General features: G+C 36.1%; 1 pseudogene; it reads left to right on the top strand.

Annotated features, from left to right (window-relative positions):
- The first annotated feature begins 314 nt into the window (after positions 1-314).
- LOC126021993 (calmodulin-binding transcription activator 1-like) lies at positions 315-7,993 on the top strand (annotated as a pseudogene).
- The last annotated feature ends 9,593 nt before the right edge of the window (positions 7,994-17,586 follow it).

Below are 17,586 nucleotides of genomic sequence, written 5' to 3'. Positions count from 1 at the left end.
CTTGCAAGGCAAACGCTGCTGTGCTATTTCTCCGGGCCCTTGACTTAATCTTATACTTGGAAAAATCAGAAAAATAAAAACAAATAGACTAAATGAAATAACGAAAGTTAGAATGTGAATTTGTTCCAATCAAAGAGAGGAAAAGATAAAAAACCTCAGCCTCCTGACACTGGCACCCAGAAACCCAGGCTAGCCATGTGAGCAAGACCCCGCCAAGAGGAAAAAGCCAGAGAAGTTATCTGTAGTTGCACACTTTTTGTAGTCAATGAACACCAGTACAGAACACAGAAAATACCACACTGTTAAGTGTGACAATGGCAAATCACTGCAAACTTCCACCATGCTTAGAGAATGAAGATGGTAACTATGATGACCAACAAGTACCACCATTGATATAGCAACTCAGATAGGATTTTTTTTTTTGGTTTTTCAGGCCACACCCATTTGATGCTCAGGGGTTACTCCTGGCTAAGAGCTCAGAAATTGACCCTGGCTTGGGGGGACCATATGGGACGCCAGGGGATCGAACCGTGGTCCTTTCCTTGGCTAGCGTTTGCAAGGTAGACACCTTACCTCTAGCGCCACCTCACCAGCCCCTCAGATAGGATTTAATTGTTATAGGATAAGAAACCTGAAGTCTGTTGAAAGAACTCAAAAAAAGCATGGAAAGAATTAAACAGAGCACAACCAAGACTCATGAAGATATGAAAGCTGTAATGAGAAAAAATTCAGACTGAAATAACAGAGCTAAAAAGTGCATGCAACCAAATCCTACATGCCCAAATAGTACCAGCCAAAAAAGATCCAAAGAAAGACACCCAAGACACATCCTAATCACACTGATGAACCCCATGCGTAGGGATGGAATACTGAAAGAAGCAAGATTAAAAAGGGAAATTACATTTAAAGGAACATCTCTAAGATGTATCACAGTTTTTCACAAGAAACTCTCAAGGCACAAAGGCAGTGATGGAATATAATGACAAAGCTAAACAAAATTATGAATCTCCAGCCTGACTTACATTCTGAATTGAAGGAAGGATACCAAGCTTCCAAGGATACCAAGAATACCAAGATGAAGAACAGCTTAGAAAACTAACAGACACAAAACAAGCCTTAAAAGACTAAATGAGAGATCTACTTTAAGATAAAACAGATCATAAGACACATCAAAGTCCTACTAAAAGATGACACTAAATCCCATGACAATCATCTCTCTTAAAGTCAATGTTCTAAGTGCACCATATAAGAGACACAGAGTGGAAAAATAGATCAAAAATCTGAATCCAATATTTTACTGCTTACAAGAAACACATTTGAATAGTCAGAACAGAGACACAAACTCAAAGGTTGTTCAAGCAAACAACTCTCCTTAAAAGGCTGGAGTTGCCATACTAATTTCAGATGACAGAATTTAGACTCGAAAATTTGTAAAGACCAGAAATGGGCATTTCTTAATAATTAAGGGATATGTATAACAGAAAGAAATCACACTCCTAAACATATATGCACCCAATAAGGGACCAGCAAAATATTTAAAACAACTGCTGACAAACCTAAAGGAAAAGATATCAATAACAACACAATAGTAGTGGAAGAACTGAACACCACTTTGTCACTACTTGATAGGACAATGAGGCTAAAACGTAACAATATACTCTAGCATTGAAAGGAGCAATGGAATAAATTGGCCTACTAGATATATATAGGACTCTCCATCCCCAGAACACAAGATATTTGTTATTCTCCAATGCACATGGGTCATTCTCCAAAATAAACCACATGTTATTACATAAACATACTTAGAGACCTAGGACCGACCGCAGTTCGGTTACTCTGGCATCCCATGTGGTCCCGCAAGCCAGGAGTGATTTCTGAGTGCATAGAGAGGAATAACCATTGAGAGTCATCAGATGTGGCCAAAAAAAGAAAAACCTACATAAAATAAAAAGGATAGAAATTGTATGTAACTACATTTCAGATCACAATACTCTAAAATTAGAAGTGAATAAAAAGCAGAAACAGAGGAAAAATTTTAACAGCTGGAAATTAAACAGCTCACTACTGAACAACCAGTGGATCTGAGATGAAATCAAAGAGAAAATAAAGAGTCCTGCAAACAAATGGAAATGAATACACAAATTATCAGAATCTATGGGACACAGCTAAAGTGATACTAAGAGGAAGATGCATAGCTTTGCAAATATTCAATAAGAAGGAAGAAGGAGCCTACATGAATAATTTAATGACACAGCTTATAAAATTGGAAAGTGATCACCAAAATTAATCAAAAATAGGAAAACAAAAGGAAATAATAAAGCTTAGAGCAGGAATCAATGAATTGGAAATCAAACTATAAAAACAATCTGAAAGATCAAAGAAAGCAAGAGTTGGTTTTCTGAAAAAATTAAAGAAGATTGACAAGCCACTGGCAAAACGCAAACAGAAAGAAATAGAAACTTAATAAATGGAATTAGAAATAAAAAGGGAGGGGTCAGAGAGATAGCATGGAAGTAGGGCATTTGCCTTGCATGCAGAATGACAGTGGTTTGAATCCTGGCATCCCATATGGTCCCCTTCCAGGAGCAATTTCTGAGCTTAGAGCCAGGAGTGACCCCTGAGCACTGCCAGGTGTGACCCAAAAAAAAAGAAAAGAAATGAAAAGGGAGAGATACTATAGATTCTAAAGGAATTTAAAGGGTAATCAGAGACTACTTTGAGAAACTATGGTACAAAACATAAGAACCTGGAAAAATAGATAAATTCTTGAACTCTTATAACTTCCCAAGGTTGAACCAAGATGATCTAGCATGTTTAAACAGACCCAAAACTATTGAGGAAATTAAAATGGTAAACAAAAGTCTTCCCAAACACAAAAGCCAAGGCCTTGATGGATTCACTAATGAATTCTTTCTAGCCTTTCAAGAGAACCTACTGCCTATACTTTTTAGACTTTTCCAGGAAACTGACAAAACAAAAACACTCCCAAATAGATTTATGAAACTGATATCACCCTGATCCTGAAATTAGACATCCTGCCACAAAAAATGAGGACAATATCCCTGATGAACACAGATGCAAAAATCCTAAACAAAATCCTAGCAAATAGGATCCAACACCTCATCAAGAAAGTCATGTACCACGACCAAGTAGGATTCATTCCAGAGATGCAAGGATGGTTCAACATACACAAGTAAATCAACAAAATTTACCACATCAAAAATTTTAAAAAACACATGAACAGGGGCCAGAGAGATAGCACAGTGGTATGGAATTTGCCTTGCATGCAGCCACAGACTGACTGTGATTCAAATCCTGGCATCTCGTATGGTCCCCCGTACCTGCCAGGAGCAATTTCTGAGGGCAGATACAGGAGTAACCCCTGAGTGCAACTGGGTGTGACCCCCAAAAAATAACAAAAATAAAAACATTATCATATCAATAGATGCAGAGAAAAAAATTGATAAAGTCCAACACTAATTTATAGTAAAAAAAACTCTCAACAAGATGGGAATTAAATATAATCAAGTCCATTTACCATAAGCCTTTGGCAAACATATATTTAATAGAGAAAAAAATGGAAGTCTTTCCTTTAAGATCTGTCACAAGGTAAGACTGCTCCTCTCGCATACTCCTATTTAACATATTACTGGAAATACTTGACATAGCAATTAGGCAAGAAAAATTATCAAGGGCATCCAGATAAGAAAGGAAGAAGTCAGGGCAGGCGAGGTGGCTCTAGAGGTAAGGTGTCTGCCTTGCAAGCGCTAGCCAAGGATCAGGACCGCAGTTCAATCCCCCGGCGTCCCATATGGTCCCCCCAAGCCAGGGTCAATTTCTGAGCGCTTAGCCAGGAGTAACCCCTGAGCATCAAATGGTGTGGCCCGAAAAACCAAAAAAAAAAAAAAAGAAAGAAAGAAAGGAAGAAGTCAAGCTCTCATTGTTTGCAGATGGCATGATACTATATTTGGAATATTCTAAAACTCTACCAAAAAGCTTCTAGAAACAATATATTCATAATAGCAAAGTGGTAGTCTAACATATTAATGCAAAAAATCAATGGCTTTCTTATAAAGAAATAATGATAAAGAAGAAATAGACATTTAAAAGTGCAATCCCATTCTCAATAGCACCACAGAAATTCTAATACTTTGGTGTCAACTAAACTAAAGAAATAAAGGACCTATACAAAGAAAACTGTAGAACATTGCTTTAAGAAATAAAAGTGGACACAATGAAATGGAGAGATATATCCTGTTCTTGGATTGGGAGGATTAACATAATTAAAATAGCAGTACTCCCCAAATCATTATACGGATTTAATACACTCCCTCTAAAGATACACATGACATTTTCAAAGAAGTGAATTGAACACCCTAAAATTCAATTAGAATAATACGTTCCCAAGAAGAGCTAAAACAACACTTAGGAAGAAAAGATGAGAGGCATCACATTCCCAAACTTTAAATTGTACTACAAAGAATAATCATTAAAACATCATGGCGTTGGAATAAAGACAGACCTCAAATCAATAGAATAAACTTGAGTATCCAGAAATGATCCCAGATATGCAATCAATTAATCTTTGACAAACTGGAAGAGAAAAAGGCAAAAAGGCAACCCAAATATAATGGAATCTAAAAAATACGTACAGGGCTAGAGCAATAGTACAGTGGGTAGGACATTTACCTTGCATACAGCCAACTCATTCAATCTCTGGCATCCCAATGGTCCCTGAAACACCACCAGAAGTAATTCCTGAGTCCAGAGCCCATAAGTAAATCCAGTGCACTGACAGGTGTGACCCAGAAACAAATAAAAAGCCAAAAAAAATTTAAAAGGTAAGTATCTACATACCAATTTCACACAGGATCTAAAAGACTTCAACATCTAAAATTATAAGTCACTCTTAAAACAGAAGAGGACTACAAAAAAAAAAGAAAAGAAAAGAAAAAATATGGGGCCAGAGTAATAGCACAGTAGTAGGGTGTTTGCCTTGTGTACAGCCAACCTAGAATGAAACCGGGTTCAAGTCCCAGCATCCCATATGGTCCCCCATACCTGCCAAGAGTGGTTTCTGAGCACAGAGGCAGGAGTAACCCCTGAATGCTGCCAGATGTGGCCCAAAAAATACCAAAAATACAAACAAAAAAATGTATGTTTATGGACTGGGAGAATTAAAAATATTTAAGTACCTTTTCTACATAAAAATACAGACTCGGGGCCGGAGAGATAGCATGGATGTAAGGCATTTGCCTTGCGTGCAGAACATCGGTGGTTCGAATCCCGGCATCCCATATGGTCCCCCGAGCCTGCCAGAAGTGACTTCTGAGCATAGAGCCAGGAGTAACCCCTAAGCGCTCCCGGGTGTGACCCCCCCCTCCAAAAAAAAATACAGACTCAATGCATCTCCCATCAAATTACAGGCGACATTCTTCAAAGATTTATAACAAATGCTACTAAAATATGTGTAGAATTGTAAAACTTCCAAATAGCCAAACACATTCTCAGAAAGAATATTGGAGGCATCACATTTCCTGACTTGAAGTTGTATTATAAAGCTACAGTAATCCAAACTGTTAGCACTAGAATGAAAGTAGACTTGTAGACCAATGGAACAGAATCAAGCAGCCAGAGATAAATGTATGAATTTATGAACAATTAACACATGACAAAGGAGCTTAACAAGGAGTATACATGAAATGGAGCAGAATAAGTCTCCAAAAATAATGCTGGCAAAACTGTATAGCCATGTGCCAAAAATAAAAATTTTATTTGTATATCAGATCATGCATAAAGTTTACTCAAAGTGGATTTAGATGAGGCCCAAATATACAAAATAAACTGAGAAAAACATAGGCAGTATAAAGCCCTCAGAGATGTCTTCAATTACCTGACTATTGTCAAAGTCAACAATAAAAAATAAATGGGACCATATCAAACTAAAATGTTTTAGCATATCAAAAAAACTCAAACTAAAGTTTTAAAAGATATACTATTGTCTGGAAGAAAATATTTGTACTCGATATAGTAAGCAGATAAAGGGCTAATATCTGAGGTATATAAAACATTCACAAAGATCAACAAGAACAGCAAAAACACTAATTATCCCATTTTTTAAAATTTGGAGAGGATATGAATACATGCTCCCTGAAGAAGACATACAAATAGGCATATGAGAAATTGATTGTCATCACTAGACAAATGCAAATCTAAAGATGAAATATTATTACACATCAGTGAAGATAATATTTATTCAAAAAGACTAAAAGCAACCAATATGGAGGGACTATGATGAAAAAGAACTTGTCTCATTGGTGGAAATGTCACTGGTTTGAGATCTATGGAAAATAGTACAGAGACTTCTACAAACAAAGTATATAGCTTTCAGGAAATGGAGAGAGATAGTATAGTGGGTAGGCTTCTTGCCTTGTAAATGACTATCCTAGGTTCAGTTTCAGTATCCCATATGGTTTTCCACACCCCTGTCAGAAATTATCTCTAAAGCACAAAGTCAGAAGTAAGCACTGAATATTGTAGGGTGCAGGCCAAAAAAACAAAGGGGAAAAATAGGATATTGTTTTCATTTAATTTCATTTCTTGGCATCAGTTCCAAGAACACAAAAAGATTAAATCAAATATATGTACAGTGTTGCATTGCAACACTAAGTGCGATAGCCAGAACATGAAAACAACCCAAATGTGCAACAGGTCAATCAAAATAAGTGGTTGTATTAAAATACAATGAAATAAATGCAACAATGAAAAAAAGACAAAATCTTACAGTTCACAGCAATCTGGATAGACTAAAGGGCACCATATTTTGAAAAAAGTTAGAAGAAAAACGGATATTTGATTATCACACTCATCTGTGGTATGTAGTAAAACCAAACCAGGAAATAAAAAATATCAAGTGATGAAAAATCCTTTGCCTTTGATTGAAGAATTGAAATTACCAAACTAAGAATGAGGAGAAGAGTCAAGTAAAGGGGGGAAAAAAGATAGACTAGAAGTGACAAAAGACAGTGATGGAGAGTTTTGAGAATTATGTATATCAAACCCATAATATAAAAGACTATTGTAATAGTATGTTGTAATAGTATGTTGCCTAAAAAAATTAATTTTTCATTTTTAAGAAGAGAATGCCTGGATATCTTATTTGAGCAAGACAATGACAAATTGCTTGATTAAAATGACAAATTGCTTAAAAGCAAATTAGAAAACCCTTCAAAATAAAACATGCTTTATATTCTAGAATCCTGGTCCAGTTCCTGGCATGACATGGTCCTTCACACACTTCCAAAAGCAAATACCAAAGCAAGGACTCAGTTTAAGAACCACCATATGTTTTTCAAAAGAAACAAAAGCAAATTAATGAAGACAAAAAGAAAAGCAACTTGTTTTTGCTGAAATATTAAAACAACAGTGAAGAAGGATTCATTGTGCCAACTATTTAAAACATGGAGGAGATGGGCCAGAGCCATAGCACAGCAGTAGGGCATTTTTGCAAGCGGCCAACCTAGGTTCGACCCCATATGGTCCCTGAAACCCTCCAGGAGTAATTTCTATGTGCAGAAGTAGAAGTAACCCCTAAGTATTGTAGGGTGTGGACGGAAAATAGAAACAACAACAGCAATAAATAAATTAATTAATTAATAATAAAGTAAATCTAGACACCTAGTGCAGCTGCACTGAATATCTTAGACTTAGAACCTGAAAAGGCACGCTAGGGGTCCAGGTTGTGAGAAGGAGGAGGATATGGCACGCAGAGGAGAAATGGCTACTGAAAACAAATGAGAAGAGCTTTTCCCAAAGTGTATTCTGCGGAACTAGAACCTTGTATTCTCAAATCCCTGCCACCTCTAGAAGGTGATCATGGGAACAGCAATAGAAGTCATGTAAAAATCTTTTTACCGAAAAACTGCTTGAATGTCTGCCGAAATGTTCAAGTTTACCCAAAAAGAGACACCTTTGGAACACAAATGAGAGATGAGGTTGTAGCGCCCCTTTGGATTTCTTTTCAATAATGTGACCCTTCACCTTTGATCCCCTGATCTGCATTACCTTGGTAACCATTTCATTTTTTAATTTCATTTCATTTTTTGATTTTGGTGTACAAGCTATATAACATTTCATCTCTGAGAGTGTAACTTGTTGATTGCCTCAAATAGAGGCCCCCTTTGGAGGGAGAAATTTGCAAAATGCTTTCTTCATTTTCTGTATTACAATTCATTTCCATTTTTAAAAAAAAGGGTGGGGAGAGAAACTGAAGAGGGCCAGAATGGTAGCATTGTACGCAGCTGACCCAGGACGGACCTGGGTTCAATTCACGACATCTCATATGTCCCCCAAGCCAGAAGTGATTTCTGAGCACAGAGCCAGGAGTAACCCCTGAGCACCACCGGGTGTGGCCCCCCAAAAAAAACAAACGGAGGAGGAGGAGGAGAAGGAACTACCTGTATTGATTCACTCCAAGGATTGAATTTAGAACCATTTTAACCCTAAAATAAAATTGTTTCTAGCATATGCTTGTATATTGCATTTAAATTTTAAAAATTTGGGGCCTGAGAGATAACATGGAGGTAAGGCGTTTGCCTTTAATGAAGAAGGTCATTGGTTCAAATCCAGGCATCCCATATGGTCCACCCCCCACACACACACGAGCCTGCCAGGAGCTATTTCTGAGCATAGAGCCAGGAGTAACCCCTGAGTGCTGCCGGGTGTGACCCAAAAAACAAAAATAAGTAAGTAAATATATAAATAAATTTAAAAAATTTCATATAGAGATGCTATTAAATAAAGATAGGAAAATATTCTACTTTATAAAACCAAGGGAAGCATGTCAATTGTATTTCAAAATCTGGAATCCATTTTTCATATTAGGCTTACAGCCTTAATCAAATATTAGTTATATCTCTGTATTATAAAACAGTACATAACATGACTTTAATCCTAGAATCTAGAACAGTCAGAGCTTCCAAGAACATTTAATATTAATCTATAATATTATTTTTTGGTTTTTGGGCCACACCCATTGACGCTCCGGGGTTACTCCTGGCTATACGCTCAGAAATTGCTCCTTGCTTGGGGGACCATATGAGACATAGAGGAACCACAGTCCATCCTTGGCTAGTGCGGGCAAGGCAGATGCCTTACCCCTTGCACCACCACTCCGGCCCGTAATCTGTAATATTCTATAGTCATTTTTTTTAATGAAAGGGAACCTAGGAAAACTATAAAAGCACAATTTTTTATTACAAATACATTACTTTTCCCTATTCTTCACAAACAAATGTACATTTTTTACATATAATGAAATAGAAGCAATCATATACTGGGTAGTTCTTAGTTTAAATTTTAATGATACTAGAAACTATAAATTATACAAAATTCTTAATAGTACCCCGGCACATGAAAACACATGAAACATTTGTTGGATACTAACTATTAGATATCCAATTTGTTGTCTTTTGAAATGCAAATGTCATTAAATTAATTTTATAACTTAATTGATTTGGAGTTAAATTTACTGAGTTTCTCCCCAGCAATGATTTTAGGGTCCGGGGGCCACTTCTGGTGACACTTGGCCTTTGAAGGGCCTGTGACTCTGATATCAAGCTCCTCATAATCTCTGTATGCAACATTTGTACTATAGTCCTTTGAACTTTCTGCTCAGCTCCTGACTATTTGGCATAATTTAAGGATAAGTTATAGTATATTTAAACTTAATTTTTTAAATTGCATAGATTTGGAACAACACATTTTCAAGTAAATAAAAGAGAAGAATTTCATACATAGAGTGAGCTATTAGGAAATAAAATAAAACTCAACAAGCACAGAAATTAAGAACAAAATGGTGGTTACCAAGTTTAAAAAAGGAAAGAGGGTAAAATATATATTAGAGCAACGAAGATCAATTTTATGGCGACAGATGAAAACTAAAGTTTTGCTGATGAGTATAGTGTATGTGCAAATATGGAATTATATTATCATACCTTAAACTTACATAATGTTTCAAACCAATGTTAGTCTAGTAGAAAAGTAATGTGATATAAAAGAAAATAACACCCATTATTTCAAATAAATATAGCCAAAGCAGTTCATTGGTTTTCCTAAAGTCACTTGATCGTGTAAGATCCCCAAAATATTTTATTACAAAAATAATACACCAAACATCACTGAATTATGTATGAAACCACAAAGGAGCCAAAATAGTCCAAGAAATCCTAAAGGGGGTGAATAAAAGATGGGAGATATCACTTTTCACATTTCAAACTACACTTAAAAGTTACAGTAATTTAGAAAAAGTATTATTATTGAAACAAAAATACAAATACTCATGTGAATGGAATAGAATTTAAAGTCTAAATATAAATCCACTCTATAGCAACACTTAATTATAGCCAAGGAGCTAAGAGCATGCAATAAAGAAAGAAAATTCTCTTCAAATAATATGTCTGGGGAAACTGGTTACACAATCACAAAAAAAATGAATCAGGACACTATCACAAACCATAAATATAAGTTAATGTAAACAAAATTAAATATTTGGATTTTAGGGGCTGGAGAGATAGTGCAGCAAGTTAGGGCACTTGCCTTGCACATAGACAACATGTGTTTGATCTCCAGAATCCCATATGGTTCCTAGATCACTGCCAGGAGTGATCCTTGAGTATGGAGCCAGAATAAGCCCTCAGCATAGATGAGTGTGGCCCCAAAACAAACAAACAAACAAAATTGGATATCAGTACCAGAACCATAAAAAGCAGAGAGAAAAATATAAGCAAAGCACTCTAAGATATTGATATCAGTGATGTCTTTGAGAAATCAAAACTAACAGCAAAGGAAACTAAAGTAAAAAATAAAAATCTTGGGACATTGCTGAAAGGAAGCAGGCACTCTAGTGGTGTGTATGGTTCAGTTACAATCCATGTATTAAACTATCCTTAATAGTATTGTAAGTCACAGTATTTGAAGGGGGGGAATCAGAAAAACTATAATTACAACACATGTAAAGACCTCTGCATAGTCAAAGAAAAGACCATAAAGTGAACACACTCTACCAAAGTGGAGAAAATACACATCATACATCTAACAAAGAATTCATATCTGATATATGTAAAGAACTCATTAAATTTAACATTAGCCCATTCCCTCCAGAAAATAGACAAAATGGGGCTGGAGAGATAGCACAGTGGTAGAGTGTTTGCCTTGCATGCAGCCAACCCAGGACAGATGGTAGTTCGATTCCCGGCATCCTGTATGGTCCCAGAACCTGCCTGGGCTATTTCTGAGTGCAGAGCCAGGAGTAAAGGAGTAACCCCTGAGTGCTGCCAGGTGTGACCTAAAAAAAAAAAAAAAATAGACAGAAGAGTTGATTAGACACTTCTCCCAAGAAAAATTCAAATTTCCACTAAGTATATAAATAAAAGTCATTTTTATCAAATAAAATACCCCTTACTCTGTGAAAATAGTTTGTACAAGACCAGAAACAAAACAAAATTGGACAAGGTTGGAAAAAAGAGGAATGATAAATATTTTCAGTGAGAATGTAATATAGTTCAGTGTGAGGTTTCCCAAGATGTTAAAAATAGACTAACCACATGATGCAGCAATTTCACTCCTAAGTATCTATCCAAAAATTATTAAAACACGAAATCAAGGGTCAGACATGTGACTGAGTATCAGAGAGTATGCTTTGTGTTAGAGGATGTAAATTCAATCCCCAAACCCTAAAAAATAAATAACTAAAAACAACCATTAATTCAAAAGAATTATGAACTCCTACCTTCATTGCAGCAGTATTTACTATAGATAAGATCTGAAAACCTAAAACAGATGAGTGGATAAAGAAAATGCAGTACAACCACACAATGGAACATTTTTCAGCCATTAAAAATATGAACTATTACCATTCGCAACACCAAAGAGGGAGTTGCAGGGTAAAATTTGTTTTTTTTTTTTATTGCTGTTTTTCTGTTTTGATTTTTGTTTAGGGGCATATACCCAGCTGTGCTGAGGAGACGATTTTAGATTTCTGCTAAGGAATTACTCCTTAGAGTGAAGGGGCAATCATATGCAGTAAGAGGAATTGAAACCAGTTTGGAGTACAGAAGGCAAATTCTCTTCCTGTTGGCCTACAAAGTGTAATTTGACTTGAATTAGAAAGAGAAAGATAAATGCCAGGTGATCTCACTTTTATGTGGTGTATAAAGAAACAACAAAAATAGACCAAAATAACCCTTGACTTTGAACTGCATTAGTTGTATGTTTTACTTTGTTTGACATTGCTTGAAATAATTTTTCTGTTTAAAAATGTGTACAAGAAAGCTGGAACAATAGTACAATTAGTAAAGCAGATAGGGCATCAGCCTTGTAAGTAATTGACCTGGGTTCAATCCCCCGCACTCCATATAATCCCCTGAGCACCACCAGGAGTGATCCCTGAGCACAGAGCATATATATATGCTTAGAGATTACTCTAACTCTGTATGTATACATATGTATACATATAAATATGTGTATATGTGTGTTTGTATATGCATACATATTACACAATTTAATACAATTTATGTGCATGTATATATACATATATATGCATTTGATTATTTTTTTTAATTTTGGGGGGTTTGTTTTGGGGGGGTTGGGCCACACCCAGTGATGCTCAGGGGTTACTCCTGGCTATGCGCTCAGAAATAGCTTCTGACTTGGAAACTATATGGGACACCAGGGATCGAACCACTGTCCGTCCTAGGTTAGTGCATGTAAGGTAGACGCCTTACCTCTTGCACCACCATTCTGGCCCCTGCATTTGATTATTTAGAAAAAGATCACTATTTCTAGTATAAACAGAATACCAAAAATCTATCAATAATGACCTCTAGATACTGATAGATACACACACATAAATACAAACAGACCATAAACTCTAAGGTTTTTTGTTTGTTTGTTCTTGGGGCTGGAGCCCTCCTTCCTACTCACCGTCCTTGTCTTCCTTATCAAAACAAATTGTTAATACTTCCCAGAAAATCTAGCATATGAAATATTTATTTCAAAAATATCATTAAACAGAGGGGCCAGAGTAATAATACAGTGGGTAGGGAATTTGTCTTGCACATGGCTAACCTGGGTTCAATCCCTCAAATTCTATATCATTCCCCAAGGCTGCCAAGAATACTGCCAGAATAGCACCTAAGCACTAACAGGTGTAGCCTCAATGGAGTGCAGGGAATTGAACCCAGGTCAATTACTTGCAAGGCCAATGCCCTATCTGCTTTACTAGCTGTACTATTGTTCCAGTTTTCTTGTACACATTTTAAACAGAAAAATATTTCAAGCAATGTCAAAGTAAAACATACAACTAATGCAGTTCAAAGGCAAGGGTTATTTTGGTCTATTTTTATTCTTTGTTTCTTTATTTACCACATAAAAGTGAGATCACATTTATCTTTCTCTTTCTAATTCAAGTCAAATTACACCTTGTAGGCCAGCAGAAAGAGATTTTGCTTTCTGTACTCCAAACTGTCATGCCTACTGTATTCACCACCCATAATCACCACTTTGCCTATGGCCCTGCTTAAGCATTCCTGCAAAGATGTCAAACTGACCAAAACTCCAAGTATGCCAGTATTTGGCCTAATATCACCAGGACTTTTTAGAGTGAGTGTGGGCTCTCTCTCTCTCTCTCTCTCTCTCTCTCTCTCTCTCTCTCTCTCTCTCTCTCTCTCTCTCTCTCTCTCTCTCTCTCTCTCTCTCTCTCATATACACACACATTATATATATATGAATGAAGCATATATATATATATAATGAAGCAGAGAAGTGACTCCACGTAAGATACTGGTATTTCTTTGATCTTTGACATTCTTGGATAACTTATGAGCTTGTTAGATCAATAGCTATATTTTACCATTGGTGTGACCCAGTGTTGAAACACAATCAGGAGAGGTAATGAACTTAAATTAAGCCAAGTCTTTGGACCCATTTCTGATCATCAGTTCTGACTGTGCTACTCTTAGCTAATTGGGTAACAAATGTCATGGTACTATAAAAAAGAAACTGAAACCAAATTACTAACATGAAAGTCTAGGGTTTTCTCTCTTCATAATGTGAATAAAGAGCTGCCATGTCTGCACCTGGCTAGCTCCATAGATTCACTGTTCTCAAAAGAGATATAAATCAAGCTGTGAAAAATCATGGTTACAAAGGCCAAGAAGTTGAAAGCTGGCAATCTCTGGAAGAGAGGACAGGCCAACTCCACCCCCCTGCCACCCGTTGAAGCCATGGCTACTGCACTCACCACCCATAATCACCACTTTGCTTATAGCCCTGCTTCAGCATTCCTGTATTGGCTCTGCAGAGATGTAAAACTGACCAAAACTTCAAGTATGCCAGTATTTGGGCTAATATCACCAGGACATTTTGAAGTCAGTGTGGGCACCCTCTCTCCCACACACACCTTCTCATACTTCTGAAAGACCTAGCAGCTGAAAACATTCCGCACAAAGCCACTGACTGTATTAGTAATAGTGCTTTGAATTCCTGGACAACTTCATTTTGCTTTCACACTGTCAGCTTTATAGTAACATACCAATTATATGACCATGTATAGCTGAGTCCACTTAGCATTCAGACACAAATGAAATGACAGTGTTCAGCTGGCACAGAAAGCTTGCAGAAACTTCAGACAATGACTTAATAACCTCATTGTAGATACAATCATTTTTATAAATGTGCTTGTTCCTCTATTTATTTTCTCTTTTTTCCTTTTATATTTTTATTATTTTTTAAACAATTTTGCTCTCACTTATCTTGAAACAAATGTATTATGATCACCTATATCAACTGTGCCATACATGCTCTTTAGATAAAATAAATTAAAAATAAAAATAATAGTCTTGCTTATAGTGACTTTGAATCACATTAGCAGGAGTAAAGAAATACAAAGTAGAGTACAATTAATGTTTTACTCCACCATCTGTGCATATGTCCTCTTTAATTTGACTTCCACATGTTAGCTTTTTACTCACAAATACTATTCTGATAACATATTCTACAGTGATGGAGCGGCAGAGACTATTTTTGGCAACATAGCACCAACCTACTTTGAAGCAAATAAAACAATTTCAAGAAATCTGGCAACTAAATGACAGAAAGTGCTTCAGATGAAATATTCTGGGAACAGGAACAGAAGTGGAATTGAACTTACAAATGGAGTTGACTCTGAAATACTAGCAGTGACATCCAAAGTGCAGATAGAATAATCCCCTAAACTGTACTCTTTATTTGTACTCATCTTTGGAAATAAAAAGTCTATGTTTTCCATTCACATAAAAATTACTTCATTGTAAATAAGTACTTAATTTTTAATTAATTTTATAATGTTCAGAGGCCTAGGCCACTTTAATGGTGAAGAGCTGAGATAAATGTACATTTAAACGATAGAAGTTAGGGGCCGACGCGGTGGCACAAGCAGTAAGGCATTTGCCTTGCATGCTCTAACTAAGGACGAACCATGGTTCAATACCCAGGTGTCCCATATAGACCCCTCAAGCCAGGAGCTATTTCTGAGCACATAGCCAGGAATAATCCCTGAGCGTCAGTGGGTGTGGCCCAAAAACCAAAAAAAAAAAAAAAAAAGTTAGCAACAGAAAGATGGCACAAGTGTTAAAGCACTTGCTTTATATATGGCTGACCCCAGTTTGTGTCCTGGATTTCTAAGCACCACCAGAAATGATCCCTGAGCACAAAGAGAATAGTGAGCTACAAGTATCTCTGGATGTGTTCCAAACCAAACAAGTAAACAAACAAAAACTTAAGTCAATAGTATTGTAAACAATATTATTACCAAAACTATAACAACTAACATTTTTAATGTAAATTTGCTAAAGTGACTGGTTGGGAGTAGGAGGAAATCTTGAGACATTGGTGGAAAGACATTGACACGGGTAGTGGGTTTGGAGTTGGAACATTGTGTGATTAGAACTATTATTAACAGCTTTTTAAATCACAGTGCCTAAACTTATAAAAATTATATTTAATGTTCCTCTTAACTTTATACATTACCCATTACTTTTTCTTCTCCATTTTCCTATATTGTCTCTTTTCTTCAGAAATGTCTCTAGATAGAAATACATGGCTTCCAACCATACAATTGTATTCTGTAAAATTCTGAAATTAAATTATTTTATTTTATTACAATTTAGAATAACCAACATATCCTTTTATTAAAATCATAATTATTAGGACTGGAGCACTGGCACAAGCAGTAGGGCATTTGCCTTGCATGCGCTGACCAAGGACGAACCGCAGTTCTATCCCTCAATGTCTCATATGGTCCCCCAAGCCAGGAGCAATTTCTGAGCATATAGCCAAGAGTAACAGCTGAGCGTCACCAGGTGTGGCCCAAAAAGCAAATAAAAAATGATAATTATTAGTAAAACCAATTGAAATGTTAAAGCATTTCAAAAAGGTAAAACTAAGTCTGAGAATATTTTCTTCCTAAACTGAGAAGCCAAGACTAATACTTTGTTAACTGCCTTTGAAAAATTGTTGGCATTTTTTTTTTTACAACTCACTATTCCCCATTTCCTGTCTTTCTTCTTTCATTCTATTGAGTCATTAAGACTTCAGAGGAAAATAAAGAAGAAAAAACAAAACATGAAAATTTATTTCTTTGAAAGCAGTACTAAGGCAAAAGGTTGGCCTACTGAAAGAATTGGAAATTCTTATTTATTCGAAAGGTCTACTCCAACCCAACTCTAGATAAAAATAGGTCTAATTTTCCCAAATTGAGCATTTACACAATTACCCTTAATTACACAATTGGCCTTACCTTCTACACTTATACCCTTTCCCCAATACCTCTAAAAATAGTTCTAGACCTAGGAGTTCTGATATTCAGATTCACCATCCCTGCTAATACTAAAACTCTTGACCTAGCTAAAAGAAGAAAAATAATGAAAGACATAGTTTCACTGTCTAAGTTGATTTAATTTCAGAGACTGTTGAAATTCAGACTCTTGATTAATTATTTTTAGCACATAAGGATGCTTGTAGTTAGAATAACTGCAATATACACTGACCCAAGACAAGAGTTTGTGAAGAACTGGGAAAAATTATTGGTGGCATAAAATGTTTGCTATCTGTCTCTATTCATTCATTTTATGAACCTTACTTTTGAATCTTTCTTGTTATTTATCTATTTAGATATCCTTCATTTCCACCCCCATGACTTTTAAGGGCAAACTTGGTAAGATTATTTGTGTCCTAGAATCAAGACTATAAGCTCCATTCTCCTTTTCACTTATATGTCACATAACCTGGCACTTAAATGTCAGGTTGTATTTCTCCATTTCACTTACAGAAACCAGGAAGAAGATTTAACCCAAGTGAGTACTGCATTATACACTAGCTCTACAAGCTCTGAGTAAACATGAAGTACAGAACAAAAGTTTTGTCTTTACCTGCAAGAAGCCTATACTCTAATAGAGAAAAACACTGACAACAGAACTAACACGTGGGAGTATGCAAGAGACAGAAACATAGACAATAAAGTGATAAGAGCAATGAACAAAGATTTTATCA

The sequence above is a fragment of the Suncus etruscus genome, chromosome 11 (assembly GCF_024139225.1).
Source record: "Suncus etruscus isolate mSunEtr1 chromosome 11, mSunEtr1.pri.cur, whole genome shotgun sequence".
In the NCBI taxonomy this organism is placed as follows: domain Eukaryota; kingdom Metazoa; phylum Chordata; class Mammalia; order Eulipotyphla; family Soricidae; genus Suncus; species Suncus etruscus.
The sequence above is the reverse complement of the archived record's forward strand: the minus strand, read 5'-3'. Positions and strand labels throughout refer to the sequence as shown.